Raw genomic sequence first — 14,023 nt, 5'->3', positions numbered from 1 at the left:
ATACTGTGATTCTGCCTCTGAAGCATGCCCAACTGGGAGAGCCTCAACAAAGCTGTGCGGCTGAGCAAAACCAGATGGCTGCATGTTTGGTCATGCGATAAACTGCACTCACTCACAGCCACTCACATGTAATGCAAATCAACACAGGTCCCATCATTAATTTTACACTACCCAAATATTTTTAAAAAAGAAAAAAAAAGAAAAGGAAATCTCTTAGCTGATACAGATAGGGTGATAAATTAAAGGAGAAACCAACATAAAGTGTTCTATGATTTGCAAAATGCAAAGTGATGGACAGTGTCCGGGGAGGAGACAAATCCTTTAGGGTCTCTGCATCAGGAAGGGCATCTGGCATTAAAATCTGCCAAGTCAAACATGGATAGCTACCTGCTGTGGCAATACGGGAGTAGCCGAAATTGGCTGAAAGCAATGAAATGTGTGCAAAACAGGTGAAGAAGAGAGTGCCAGGGGTGATTTGTGATAGAAGGACAGCACCGAGAGTGAAAGAGAAGGTAGTGAGACCTCTATGATGTATACAGGAAGCTGGGATGAAGATGTTAAGATTTTCACTGTGAGAGACCAGGGTGGACCAGATTTAAAATGAATATGTTAGAGGGGCAGCTCAGATAGAGCAGTTAGCAAAGGAGAAAAGGCTGAGATGTTTTGGACATGTGCAGAGGAGTGACAGTAGATATACTGGACAAAGGATGTTAAAGATGGAGTTGCAAACCACGCAGAAAAGAGGCATGTAGTAAAAGACAACGTACAGCGGGTTGATGCAACAGAAGAGTATGCTAGGGATAGATGAAGGCAGATGATCTGCTGTCGCAAGCTGTAAAGAGAGCAGTTGAAAGAAGACAGTGATGACAGTCACTTACTGAATTTTCACACCAATCATTTGTAGCTGCTGTTACCTTTATTTTGTTTACCATATTTTGTGTTCTTAAAGATTTGTTTGACTCCAACATTTTTATTGTTACTTTGCCTTAAGCTTCAAACACTTTCTTAACCTTGCTGCCATATCAAAAATGTTATTTTAAGTCACAAGTGATCGCACTTCTATGGACCAAATAGCTGTGCATTTATACTGGCAATGCTGGGATATTTAGGGTTGCAAAAATGTTTCTTGCCAAGAATTTGTCACTCTACTTCACCTACAGCTTTTTACAGTTTTTACAGAAATCAAAACACTGATGTGGCAAAGATAATAGAAAGCTGCGTGGGATAGTCAGCCAATAGAGATTGAAAATGTGACGTCATTCAGGGGTAAAACCGCAAAGAATTCTGGGAACTCGTGGCAAAAGGTACTAGCGCACGCAGGCTTTCAATTGAAATCAGTTACACAGCGATAAAAAGAAACACAAAAAAATGGCAAGAAGCTGCTGTATTATTAACTGCAATAGCCGGTTGTATGACAGCCACGGGAAGCCGACGGGTAAAGAGATCGGTTGTTATCGGATTACGTCATTGAAGAGAAATTGTTCGAGCCATGTTTCCGAAGTAACAAAGAGGCGACGGATGGCCTGGATTGCAGCCCATCAAAGACCAAATATAACGTCTCAGAACACTCCAGCTCACAGGTTAGTCTGCTCCAAGCATTCCCACAAAGGTCAGTGTTTTGTAGTAGTTAATACGTCATTTTTCATAACATAATTGGTGATATAGGTTACAAGCAAGTCTGGCGCTGAACAGAAATTGTCGCGCTATGCTCCTTTGTTTATTGTGCATAAATAATGAATTGTCTTGACACAATATTGCGTTTCGCTTCTGTTATTATGGTACATTGACAAAAACATATACTTTTATTCACAGGATAAAACAGTTTTTTGTATCACTAATTGCGCAGTAGGATTACAGCATACAGTATTATTGTCACTGCTACATTTCTGTAATGCGAACCAGAAATTATTTCCACTACTAATTAATTACCGTTGAGCTCAAAGGTCCTATTAATAAACTGTTAACGAATGTGTATTTATGAAGACGATTTGTGAGACTGGTAAACTTACAATATGTACGATGGTCTTTCGTTCTACACGGTGCATTTCAAGGTCCTGTACCCATCCGTCGGTAAACTGTACCTGGGCTTGTTGCAGTGACCTGAAGTTACTAAAAACTTCATGAGTGCATGCACTCACTCCAAGAACCGTATAATTATAAATATGAGCGTGGTGAAAGTTGGGCAGCACGCTAACGTCTTTTGTCCACTCTGTGTGCTCGTAAGGGTCTAAACCTTTCACTCCTTTGATTTTGTCCTCGTATCTTTTCTTTGACTTTTCATCAAGTCTGTCTTTGTACGGACCGGCATTGTTCTCCTTCGTTTTGTACATTCCTTTTTTGGGGGGGGACAAAGAAAAAGCAAGAAGGTATTGGAACCGGAGAATGAACGTTTTGCGGTGCTGCAAATGCTCGCATTTGATGCGGTACTTGAATTGTTTTGCCACGAGTTCCCAGCATGCAATGGGCGAAAGTCACATGGTCTGTCAATCTCTATACAGTTGTGTTGGTCACTCTAGCACGACAATACGCCCAAGCTGATCTCAATAGTGCTCGGTGAGGTTGAGGCCAGAACTGCAGGGATCCTCTCACTTCTAAATTGTGGAAGTAGTCTCTGATAAACCCTGCTCTGTGATGTTGTCATCTTAGATGACATCTTCTCATCAGTCCCAGACTAGGTTTGGCACGTTTTTTTCCCCACGGGCGCAACTTATATACTCAACTCTGCTGCTCAACCCGCAAATGCAATTTCCAAACAAATAATAATGGATTGGATTTATATAGCGCTTTTCAAAGCACCCAAAGCGCTTTACAATACCACTATTCATTCACTCTCACATTCATACACTGGTGGAGGCAAGCTACAGTTGTAGCCACAGCTGCCCTGGGGCAGACTGACAGAAGCGAGGCTGCCATATCGCGCCATCGGCCCCTCTGGCCATCACCAGTAGGCAAGTAGGGTAAAGTGTCTTGCCCAAGGACACAACGGCCAGGACAGAGAGCCCAGGGATCGAACCGGCGACCTTCCGGTTACAGATGCGATTCCCAACCCCCTGAGCCATGGTCGCCCCATTTAAATATGGCACCATTTAAGGGAAAATAAATATGCTTTCCAACAATATCAGATTTATTGCCAAGAAGCATTAAAACAAACAAATAATTACCCAAAAAAGTTTCCTTACTTTCTGTACTGAGCTTTAATTTAATGTGCATTTTTATGTGGCAAAGAATGGATGAAACCTAAAAACTGCCACAGATTTCACTCAAAAACAAAAAAGGTTAATGTCATTGATATGATATTAATTCTAGGGAAACATTAACCATAAAGTGTTTCCTCTATGTGCAACACAATAACTTTAAAAGTGTTATTAATTAAAGTAATGACACATAATCATGTTATGAATATTTTGAATATTTGAAGTTCAAGCATGAGGAGGCCAGTCTGACTTGCTGCTTGCATTATCGGACTATAAACAAGAAGATCAACCACAGCCAAGACACTCAATGCAAGGTGAGCATAAATATGCACACTGACAGGGTCGTTACTAAGTAATATAAGAATAATAGCGTTGCCCGTGTAAGTTGGTTTGCTAATGCTGGACGCACTGCTAACAAACACAGCTACAATGTTTTGCCAACTTACTTTTGCACTAACAAATGCTTAAACAGCTCCAACTGACGCATATGAGAGCTTTTGCTAGCTCCGATAGCTAGCTTGACATTCGCGCCCACCGTACATAAACAGTGTCTAGCTGAAACACCTCAAAGGGGGTTTGCTAGTGAAAGCTAACCAGGAGGAGGTGCCCGGCCACGTTCCCGAGTAGGCCCAAGAAATGAATAACTAACTAACGCTCGCAAGCTAGCTACCATGACCTACGAAGCAGCAGCTCCACAGAAACCGCCCGTTTCTATCTTCACGTACTCACCAGTCACAGGAGCGCGAACGTTTTCTGCAGACGAGGAATCACAAAGGCTGGGAACAAGGAGAGGAAATGGCTCGGTAGACATCTGTCCACGCAAAGAACGAACTCTCAAGGGAAGGGAAGGAAAGCTCAGCTCAACCCAGCTCTATGGTGAACAAATGTGATGCTGTGCCAGAAGGTAGAGCACTGAGCGGAAAGCTGCAGCTGCAGCAAGCGCGGAAGGGGTTGCACCGCGCGTGCGCAGTTAACGGAAAGCCTCTAGCAGCGCCTACCCTGTGCACCCATGGCCGCGTGCCGGATTGGCTCTGTATCTGTACTAGAGTTCAGATTGCATATGAAGCACAGAGTCCCACAATACAACACACTACACACCGAGATCTGTAGAAATTTTACACTCAGCAAATGTTCACTTTTTTAAAAAAAAGGTGAATTAAGTATCACTATCAAAGTGTTGATTTCAACACTTTTTCAGGGTTTTTTTAATAGCTCCACACTCTCCAGATGTAAATTAACACTTTCAAAATAGTTAAATATTTAACACTATTAATGAAAATTAAGGTACAATATACAAACTTAAATCTGAAACATTGTACAAGCTTTGCATATAAAGTTGTTTGTGAAATTTAAACTCAGATATTTTTAATAATTCACCTTTCCTCACTTTACAGTACTGACTGCATGATAATGGTTATTAAAAAAGGGATTTTCTACCAAAAGTATATCACTTATTTGACAAAAGATAGGCATATTTTCTTCCATGGTACTGCAAACAACAAGTCCAGCTTTATATTCTAAACTATCAACTTTAACGCAAGTAGTTGAGAAAAGCTCTTTTGAACAAATCATTTTAAGAACTTAATTGCTGACCACATTCTTGTCTCTGACAGAAAAACATTTAATTGGCCCAAATTCATTTTGTTTTAGGGTGAAGGTTTCCTGGTGATAAGCACTGATGCTTTTTAGCATGTGATTTGGTTGCATTTTTGAAATGTTTATAAAAATCTTTAAACACCTTCACTTTGGCTTCAAACCTCATACTCCACATGTGTAATAAGGGGCCAATTTTACTAACAGAAGATGGGTAATGGCTCATAAAATGATGCTTAGGTATCAAGTCTCTATGTAGATACAAGTATTTAAATAGTATGTGGGGTCAACAATCAAATGCTATAAATATATATATATTAGGGGTGCAACGATACACAAAATTCACGGTTTGGTTCGATACTTTGGTGTCACAGTTTGATATTTTTTCGATACAAAAAAATGTTCATGCCTCTTTAATTTGTCATTTATTAAAATTATAAATATATATTTTAACTCAAAAGTACAGTTTTTAAATTTAATGTTGCTGAAACAACAAAGTAATAAAAAAAATAAATCTATCTGATCGAGAAATCACTCATCTTTGGAAAATAGAGTTTATTTCAGAGAAATGGCTCTTTCCAAAATAAACTGCAATTCTATTGTATTGGCTGTATTGAATTGAATACAAGTACCCTTTAATTTCTGAGGAATTTTACAGTAAATCTGGATGAAACTGGGCACACAGGTACAGTAGGTGTCCCAGAGGAGGAATGTGTTGAAAGTTGGACCTCAACTACTCAGGATGATTTTTAATGAATTTTTGAAAATTGACATAATTCTATTGTATTGGCTGTATTGAATTGGATACAAGTACCCTTTAATTTCTGAGGAATTCTACAGTAAATCTGGATGAAACTGGGCACACAGGTACAGTAGGTGTCCCAGAGGAGGGATGTGTTGAAAGTTGGACCTCAACTACTCAGGATGATTTTTCATGAATTTTTGAAAATTGACATAATTGTAGTGTATTGGCTGTATTGCATTGGATACAAGTACCCTTTAATTTCTGAGGAATTCTACAGTACATCTGGCTGAAACTTGGCACACAGGTACAGTAGGTGTCCTAGAGGAGGGATGTGTTGAAAGTTGGACCTCAACTACTCAGGATGATTTTTAATGAATTTTTATATAAAGCGAAAAGGCGCTACCGTAAAGACTGGTGTAAAAGCGCAAGGAAATTTATGCGGCGGATAGGAGGCGGCTGGCTTGACCGCGGCTCACAAATGACGGCTCACTTTACCGCGGTCAAAATAAAAGCTATACTATACGCTTTTTCTGGGCTATATTCTCAGCAGCATATTAAACATATCAGGCCCCATAAGGAGAATCATGTGCTAATGGCTGTCTAAATGACTCGGGTAAAGTTTGTAGCATGCGTGCTTGTTGTTTTTGTCTGCTTCCACTTGTCTTTGCACTAGGGTGATGTCGGCATAAATGTGCAGTCATATTCATTGTGTTCCCACTAGTGCTGTCAGCGTTAATCTGAAATGACCTTAACGCCACAACACGGCGGATCGCCCCGTGCGTGGGGCTGGACGGCCAACACCTTAACGAGCTAACTGCGCTAACGCACTAGTTCCCACCAATGTAATTGAGCATTGCGTGGCACATCCAACATAGTGTTTTACTTTTGTCCATGACGCGCTTACCTTCAGGGTCATACATCACATGAAAACCAAAATAGTTCCAAACGCCAGATCTGAATGAGGGTGGAGGAGGTTCAATTTGCCATGTTGCAAGGAGAGTAGAGCTGGGCGATAGAACGATAACGATATGTATCGCGATATAACTTTTACTCGATAGAGAAATTAAACTATCGCGATAGACCTCGCCGCTCCACCACAACCACCCACACATGCAGGGCCTTGGAGTAGGGGTATGTCACCAGGGTGCAGAGGAGGCTACCCCCCCCCCCCCTCTGTCCCCTTCTAGCTGCCTCTGCCTCAATTTTATCCCACAACTTAGACATTCACATTACTCACACTCTCATTACACATACATATAGGATCTTGGGGGTGGGCACGATACACGGAGTCCAATTTACCATCAGGGTGTACACCTCACCCCTGGCGTCGTTGCCCACCTCTCAATTTTGAATACACGTAGACATTGAGGGCTAGCAGGAGGGACTATGCGCTTACCTGCTGCTTGGGTTTTAATTGCACCTTAGAACACACATGCATCAACACTACAATGAGCGGGTGGAGGGAGGTTTGGAGTCTTCTCTCACCCCCGTTCTCTGCGGCCTGCTGGAGCGGGGGGGCTAGGAGGAGTTGGCCGTCCGACTGCGGTCTGGAGTGTGGGGCCTCCCTGCTGCTGCGGAGTCGGGGCGGTCTGCCTCTCCCCACCGCAGGGAAAAGGATAACACCACCTGGGTCTGGGTGCAGTTCCCCCCTCCAGGGGCAAGGGTACCTAGACCCGGTTCATAGAGTACGCTTGGGGAGTGTGATCGTGTGTACAGCGTCTCTTTATGTCTGTCTCCACGTTGGTTGAGTGTGGAGTAAGTGCATATGAGAGCATGAGGGTGGGAATGGATGTTTGTGTCTGTGTGTGCCTGTATGTCTGTGTCTATATGTCAGGTTGGGTATCAGACGCCACCTCTCTGGGGACATCTCAGGCCCTCCAAGGTTTGGAGGCCTATCTCCACCCACCACTTCCCCTGCCAGTGGCGGACTCCCTCAGGTGTCGGTGCGTTGGTGGTTCTTTGTGTCTGGGGGGTGGGCGTCCGGGTACACACCGGCTCACTCCTTGGCGGCCGCTTATCGGGGCCTGGAGCCTGGGGCTCGCTCGGGCCACTTCGGAGGTGGGGTGCCCCCGGCCTCTCGGCCTGGGGCTCGGTCACTCAGGCACAGCTGGCTGCCGGCGGAGCTCACGGGCGCGTCACTGCAACTCCCCCTGGCTTCTGCTCCGCGGCTGTTGAGTGAGCCCTCATCTGGGACTCTCCTCAGCTCTTACTGGGACAGTGGCGCGGCTGCCCCTCTGTTGGTCTTCCTTGGTCTCTTGTGTTCTGGGGGCCTCTGGATGTCTGGAGTTTTGATCTCCTCCATACCTGCTTCATACCCTGGAGGACGGGGCTGTGGCTCCCCACACTCCCTAGCAGATCGTTACATGGAGAAACCTTTGGAATACAAGCATGCTGATCCACACAGGTATGCACACAGGTGTACACACGGGTATTCACAGACGCGGACTACAACTTTCTTGGCTGCTGCCTCAAAGCACATTGTGCGCTGTCTATCTTGCGTGCTGCACAATATCGTTTATTATTTAGTATCTACTGATATCTACTGCTAGCTAGTTTATTGTGATGGTGCCGTGTTTTTTATTATGTTGCTCTTTGTTGTTTGCTTTCTCAGGTGACCCAGGTGTTTTTTTTTTTTCTTTCTTCCCCCCCTTCTCACAGTCTCTTCTCCCCTTTGGTTTTCTTTCTCTCCCTCTCTTTCTTTCATTCTTTCTCCCTGTCCTATCCCCCAATCATGTCTGTCCCGTTTGTAGCAACTGAAAATAAAATAAATTCATAATTATAATAAAGGTCAATCAAATGGACCAATATGGCAAGGCCATGATGATCCACTTGGTAAAATAAATCCGCTTGGCATCTTTCTTGGCCTTAAGACAACAATTCTGATGGCTAAAGATCCAAACGGGACACAAAAAAAAAAAGAAAAAAAAGAAAAAAAAAAAGAAAAAGGTCAGCCAATCCAAATTAAGTAGCGCAGAGCCGAATCAATCACAGCCGCAGCGTCACGTCGCGTGACTTGTTATGTACAGCACAAGTGCCAAGCCGCACATGTGTGTTTGTTTGGGAAGCAGCCAGCGGGTAATGGAGGAAATGAGTGTGCCGACTAGAAAAATCAACCGAGCGTGACCGAAGGTTACCGAAGAGAAAACAGATGATGGTTCCAATGCCGGAGAGATTGTCGAACGGAAGAGCCATAGAAATTCCGTAGTGTGAAGGTATTTCGGCTATTTCAAGTCTGACAAAAAACAGAGTAGCGTGCACTGTAAATTGTGCCGAAAGCAAGTCTGGAAATACAATAAACTGGTGCATGCGTCACACTGTGCGCCACGTTATTGTTTCGGTGAAATGAATTTCTACAATACTGTTACTGTTAATTCTACTCTCTGCAGTGTTTAAATGCTTACATATACACACAGTTACTGTCCCTCCACACATACGACTCGGTTCTGCTTCTATGCCCCAGCTTTGTTTACTTTTTCCCACCGAGGCTTCTAGACTTCTGATTGGCCAACATTTCTGCACGGTTAGGAATCTAGCGCCACCTGCTGCTTTGGCATGTTCATAGCAGCGTTTTCCTTCATTTCTGCCTTTATGTGTGGACGGGATTAGTTTTTAAAACGAAAACGGAAAATCTCCGTTTTCAAAAATACCCGTGTACGTGTGGACGTAGCCTCAGTCTCTGACTGGAAGCGCTAATTCGTCATTCGGCTTTTGTCAGACTAAAGTAACTGTTAAAACTGTTTTGAAAAGCTCAGCTATACAACAAGGAGAGATTGAGAATTTCCTTTTAGTTCTCAGTTTATTTGATATTGACAAAAGTTAGTCAGTTTTGTCTGTTCTTCTGTAAAACAAACTAAGATTTATTTTTAGAATTAATACTTTGTTTCTAAGTGGAATTGACAATTTAGTCTGTTTCATTTGTTCTATTTTGAAACTTAAACGCTTTAGCGGCTGTCTTTTGTGTAGTTTGCAATATTTGCCTTTATTTATCTGAAAAAGTCTCATGTTCCTTAAGTACATCTACCCTGTTGAACTTCATCCATCCATTCGCGTCCGCTTAATGGATGAACTTATTATGGGAAATAAATATTTAAATAAAAACAAGCTGCTGATTATTTCACATTTTACTTGTGAGCAACGGCACATTTAAATCTTACAAATATAGTTATTTGGCTTATATCGTGATTAGGGGTGGGTTTTTATAATCAATTCATCGATTAAAATCGATTCTGGCTTGGATAACGTAAAATCGATTCATTAAAATCCTGAATCGATTTTTTAATATAAATTTATTTTGTCCGAAATGCCAGAATCTCTGGTGACATCTCACAAAATTTCAAGAACCACCAAACAGTAAATGAGAGCAGGTACACGGATTCTGCACATAGACTTAAACACACAGCGCGACCCGTGGATCAGAATCAGTTAGATGTCGCCTTTCTCACAGTCGGGGCTGAAAGCCGACAGCTCGCTGATCCGGGTCCGCGCTTTGTGTTCACGCCCTTTATGCGCTGATTCTAAAGCTGTTAGTTTGATCTCTTTCCAAACAATATTGACCGAACCAGCAGCAAAAGAAGATCCAAACGCTTCACATAAACATCGTCATGAATTCACTCTTTTACTGTTTTGCTTCCATTGCGATGCGCAGCTCTCTCTCTCTCCCTCTCTCCCTCCCCCTCCCCCCCCCCCCCTCTCTCGAACAGTTTCCCTTTCTTCATTATTCGCTTGCTTGTTACACAAGTCTACTGTTGCTTACAGCGCTGTCGGCCGCTGTTTTTTCCCCTTTTACATTCTTCCGAAAAGAAAACCTAATTTCTGCTGTTCAATACTGAACAAATTAAAACTTTTTAAAATTATTCAAAATGCAAAATGCTTAGCCGTGTCTCTAATAAAACCGCTGTAACGTCAGAGGTAATGTTCATTAATTAATGGTTTTCTTTCGTTTTTGATGTACTGCAGAATATTTTTATAAAATCCCAGGCCAGGAAAATCACCTACATGTTTTTCTGTGTTTTATCTTCAGCTACTTTGACACAAAGGCCTCTGCTGTGATGCTCACACCTTGGATAAAGTCTTGAGAGTGTCAGCTTCCTTTTTATAGATACAAAAATATGTAAATGTCCTGATCTGAATTATATCTCTGACTGTCAAAATTTCCCAGATTTAAATCGAATCGAATTAAATCGAATCGTGGATCGAATCGATTCGGGACCTTGTGAATCGGAATTGAATCGATTCTAGAAATCAGTGACGATACCCAGCCCTAATCGTGATAGATATCGTTATCGCCTGAAATGAAAAAAACATATCGTGATATGAAAAAATGTTATATCGCCCAGCTCTAAAGCAGAGCTTAAATTCTGTCTCGCTAGCTTGCCCTGAGCACGAATATCGTTGCACCCCTAATATATATATATATATATATATATATATATATATATATATATATATATATATATATATATTAGGGGTGCAACGATATTCGTATCGATATTGAACCGTTCGATACAGTGCTTTCGGTTCGGTACGCATATGTATCGAACAATACAACATTTGTAATTTATTTTATCAACTTTCCTTCTGACGATGCTGTCTGTGTGGAGCGCTCAGTGAATCTGCGTTCGACTACTCCGCCTAGGGTCGACAGTGCAGGAGTAGTCGAACGCAGATTCACTGAGCGCTCCACACAGACAGCATAGTCAGAAGGAAGAGCGCAGGGCACCTCCCCCACTCTCATTCAGATCTGGCGTTTGGAATTATTTTGGTTTTCATGTGACGTATGACCCTGAAGGTAAGCGAGTCATGGACTAAAGTAAAACAGTATGTTGGATGTGCCATGCAATGCTCAATTACATGGGTGGGAACTAGTGTGTTAGCGCAGTTAGCTCGTTAACGTGTTGGCCGTCTAGCCCCATGCACGGGGCGATCGGCGGTAGCTCGTTAACGGAGATTTGCCGTGTTGTGGCGTTAAGGTCATTTCAACGAGATTAACCTGAAAGCACTAGTGGGAACACAACGAATATGACTGCACATTTACGCCGACATCATCCTAGTGCAAAGACAAAAACAACAAGCATGCTACTAACTTTAGCCGAGTCATTTAGACAGCTGTTAGCACATGATTCTCCTTATGCTGCTGAGAATATAGCCCAGAAGAAGCGGATAGTATAGCTTTTATTTTGGAAAGAGACATTTCTCTGTAATAAACTCTCTTTTCCAAAGATGAGTGATTCCTCAATCAGATACAGGGCTCGCAAAATCGCTAGCCCGACGTCCTGGGGCTAGCGATTTTTTTCAGACGGGCTACCCTACCCTCTGACATCTCTTATTAATCGTTAGCTTACTATGCAAACATGACAAGTGAAATCTCCCGCAGCAAGCTTAAACATGTGAGAGGTTGATCGCGCAGAGAATCACTGAGCTTATGTGAGTCCGTGTGTAAAAGCAGCATGATATATATTTTAGTTCTGCTGAGCCAAATAAGAGGTCAGGGTGAAGAAGTGACAGCCAAAGAAAAGCTTACCACAAAACGGAGAAGTTATGACAAATGAGACTATAAGGCAAAAAGAAAGTGCAGCTTTATGGTTTCATGGACAAAATAATTTCTGTGGCTGCAATATGACGAGCTAAATAACCAGGGCTGCACATAAGTGGTCCGCAGGTGCGCATTCGCTGTCAAAATAAAAAACGCGCACAAGGGTTAGGGTTAAATTTAAAAACTGTACTTTTGAGTTAAAATATATATTTATAATTTTAATAAATGACAAATTAAAAAGGCATGAACATTTTTTTTGTATCGACAAAATATCGAACCGTGACACCAAAGTATCGAACCGAACCGAACCGTGAATTTTGTGTATCGTTGCACCCCTAATATATATGTATATATATATATCCAGAGATGGTACGAAAACTATGTTCATTATTTGAAGTAATCATAACAACAAATTCCAGTTTTTGTCTCCTGCAGGAATATTGTCACCAAAGAACAATGGGATGTTTCAAACAGGACACAGCATTGGAATATAATTCAAACCAATGCCCTCTCCGAAATAATCTTTGTTGGACTTTTTTATTTGTTCTAAAGATTCATAATCAAAACATAAATCCTGGAAGGCAAGTCATGTTCTGACATGACGAGTTGTATGAGATATTCAAAAAAGCTATTTGATGTCGTATAAGCTACACCCTCAAGAAGATCATGCATTAAATCAAATGAGTAGTTATTACAATCTGCATATACAGGGAGTGCAGAATTATAGGCAAATGAGTATTTAGTCCACATCATCCTCTTCATGCATGTTGTCTTACTCCAAGCTGTATAGGCTCGAAAGTCTACTACCAATTAAGCATATTAGGTGATGTGCATCTCTGTAATGAGAAGGGGTGTGGTCTAATGACATCAACACCCTATATCAGGTGTGCATAATTATTAGGCAACGTCCTTTCCTTTGGCAAAATGGGTCAAAAGAAGGACTTGACAGGCTCAGAAAAATCAAAAATAGTGAGATATCTTGCAGAGGGATGCAGCAGTCCCAAAATTGCAAAGCTTCTGAAGCGTGATCATCGAACAATCAAGTGTTTCTTTCAAAATAGTCAACAGGGCCACAAGAAGCGTGTGGAAAAACCAAGGCGCAAAATAACTGCCCATGAACTGAGAAAAGTCAAGCGTGCAGCTGCCAAGATGCCACTTGCCACCAGTTTGGCCATATTTCAGAGCTGCAACATCACTGGAGTGCCCAAAAGCACAAGGTGTGCAATACTCAGAGACATGGCCAAGGTAAGAAAGGCTGAAAGACGACCACCACTGAACAAGACACACAAGCTGAAACGTCAAGACTGGGCCAAGAAATATCTCAAGACTGGTTTTTCTAAGGTTTTATGGACTGATGAAATGAGAGTGAGTCTTGATGGGCCAGATGGATGGGCCCGCGGCTGGATTGGTAAAGGGCAGAGAGCTCCAGTCCGACTCAGACGCCAGCAAGGTGGAGGTGGAGTACTGGTTTGGGCTGGTATCATCAAAGATGAGCTTGTGGGGCCTTTTCGGGTTGAGGATGGAGTCAAGCTCAACTCCCAGTCCTACTGCCAGTTTCTGGAAGACACCTTCTTCAAGCAGTGGTACAGGAAGAAGCCTGCATCCTTCAAGAAAAACATGATTTTCATGCAGGACAATGCTCCATCACACGCGCCCAAGTACTCCACAGCGTGGCTGGCAAGAAAGGGTATAAAAGAAGAAAAACTAATGACATGGCCACCTTGTTCACCTGATCTGAACCCCATTGAGAACCTGTGGTCCATCATCAAATGTGAGATTTACAAGGAGGGAAAACAGTACACCTCTCTGAACAGTGTCTGGGAGGCTGTGGTTGCTGCTGCACGCAATGTTGATGGTGAACAGATCAAAACACTGACAGAATCCATGGATGGCAGGCTTTTGAGTGTCCTTGCAAAGAAAGGTGGCTATATTGGTCGCTGATTGGTATTTGTTTTGTCT

At 42.4% G+C, this 14,023-nt stretch overlaps 1 protein-coding gene across 2 annotated transcripts in view; it reads right to left on the bottom strand.

The window, feature by feature from the left end:
* LOC146563543 (uncharacterized) overlaps positions 1-14,023 on the bottom strand; it is a 42,541-nt gene that overhangs the window by 7,534 nt on the left and 20,984 nt on the right. Inside the window, exon 1 of one of the 2 annotated variants that reach the window (XM_085290711.1) lies at positions 3,924-4,140. The exons of the other annotated variant lie outside the window; for it this stretch is intronic. The gene's annotated coding sequence lies outside the window, so the exon portion shown is untranslated. Of the gene's footprint in view, positions 1-3,923; positions 4,141-14,023 lie in introns of those variants that run through there. 2 annotated transcript variants of the gene reach the window in all.

Source organism: Mchenga conophoros, linkage group LG11 (genome assembly GCF_057382185.1).
Source record: "Mchenga conophoros isolate Kocher_MC1m ecotype Shallow Benthic linkage group LG11, M_conophoros_male_GT1.1, whole genome shotgun sequence".
In the NCBI taxonomy this organism is placed as follows: Eukaryota; Metazoa; Chordata; class Actinopteri; order Cichliformes; family Cichlidae; genus Mchenga; species Mchenga conophoros.
Note: the sequence above shows the minus strand (reverse complement) of the source record. Positions and strands in the feature narration are given on the sequence as shown.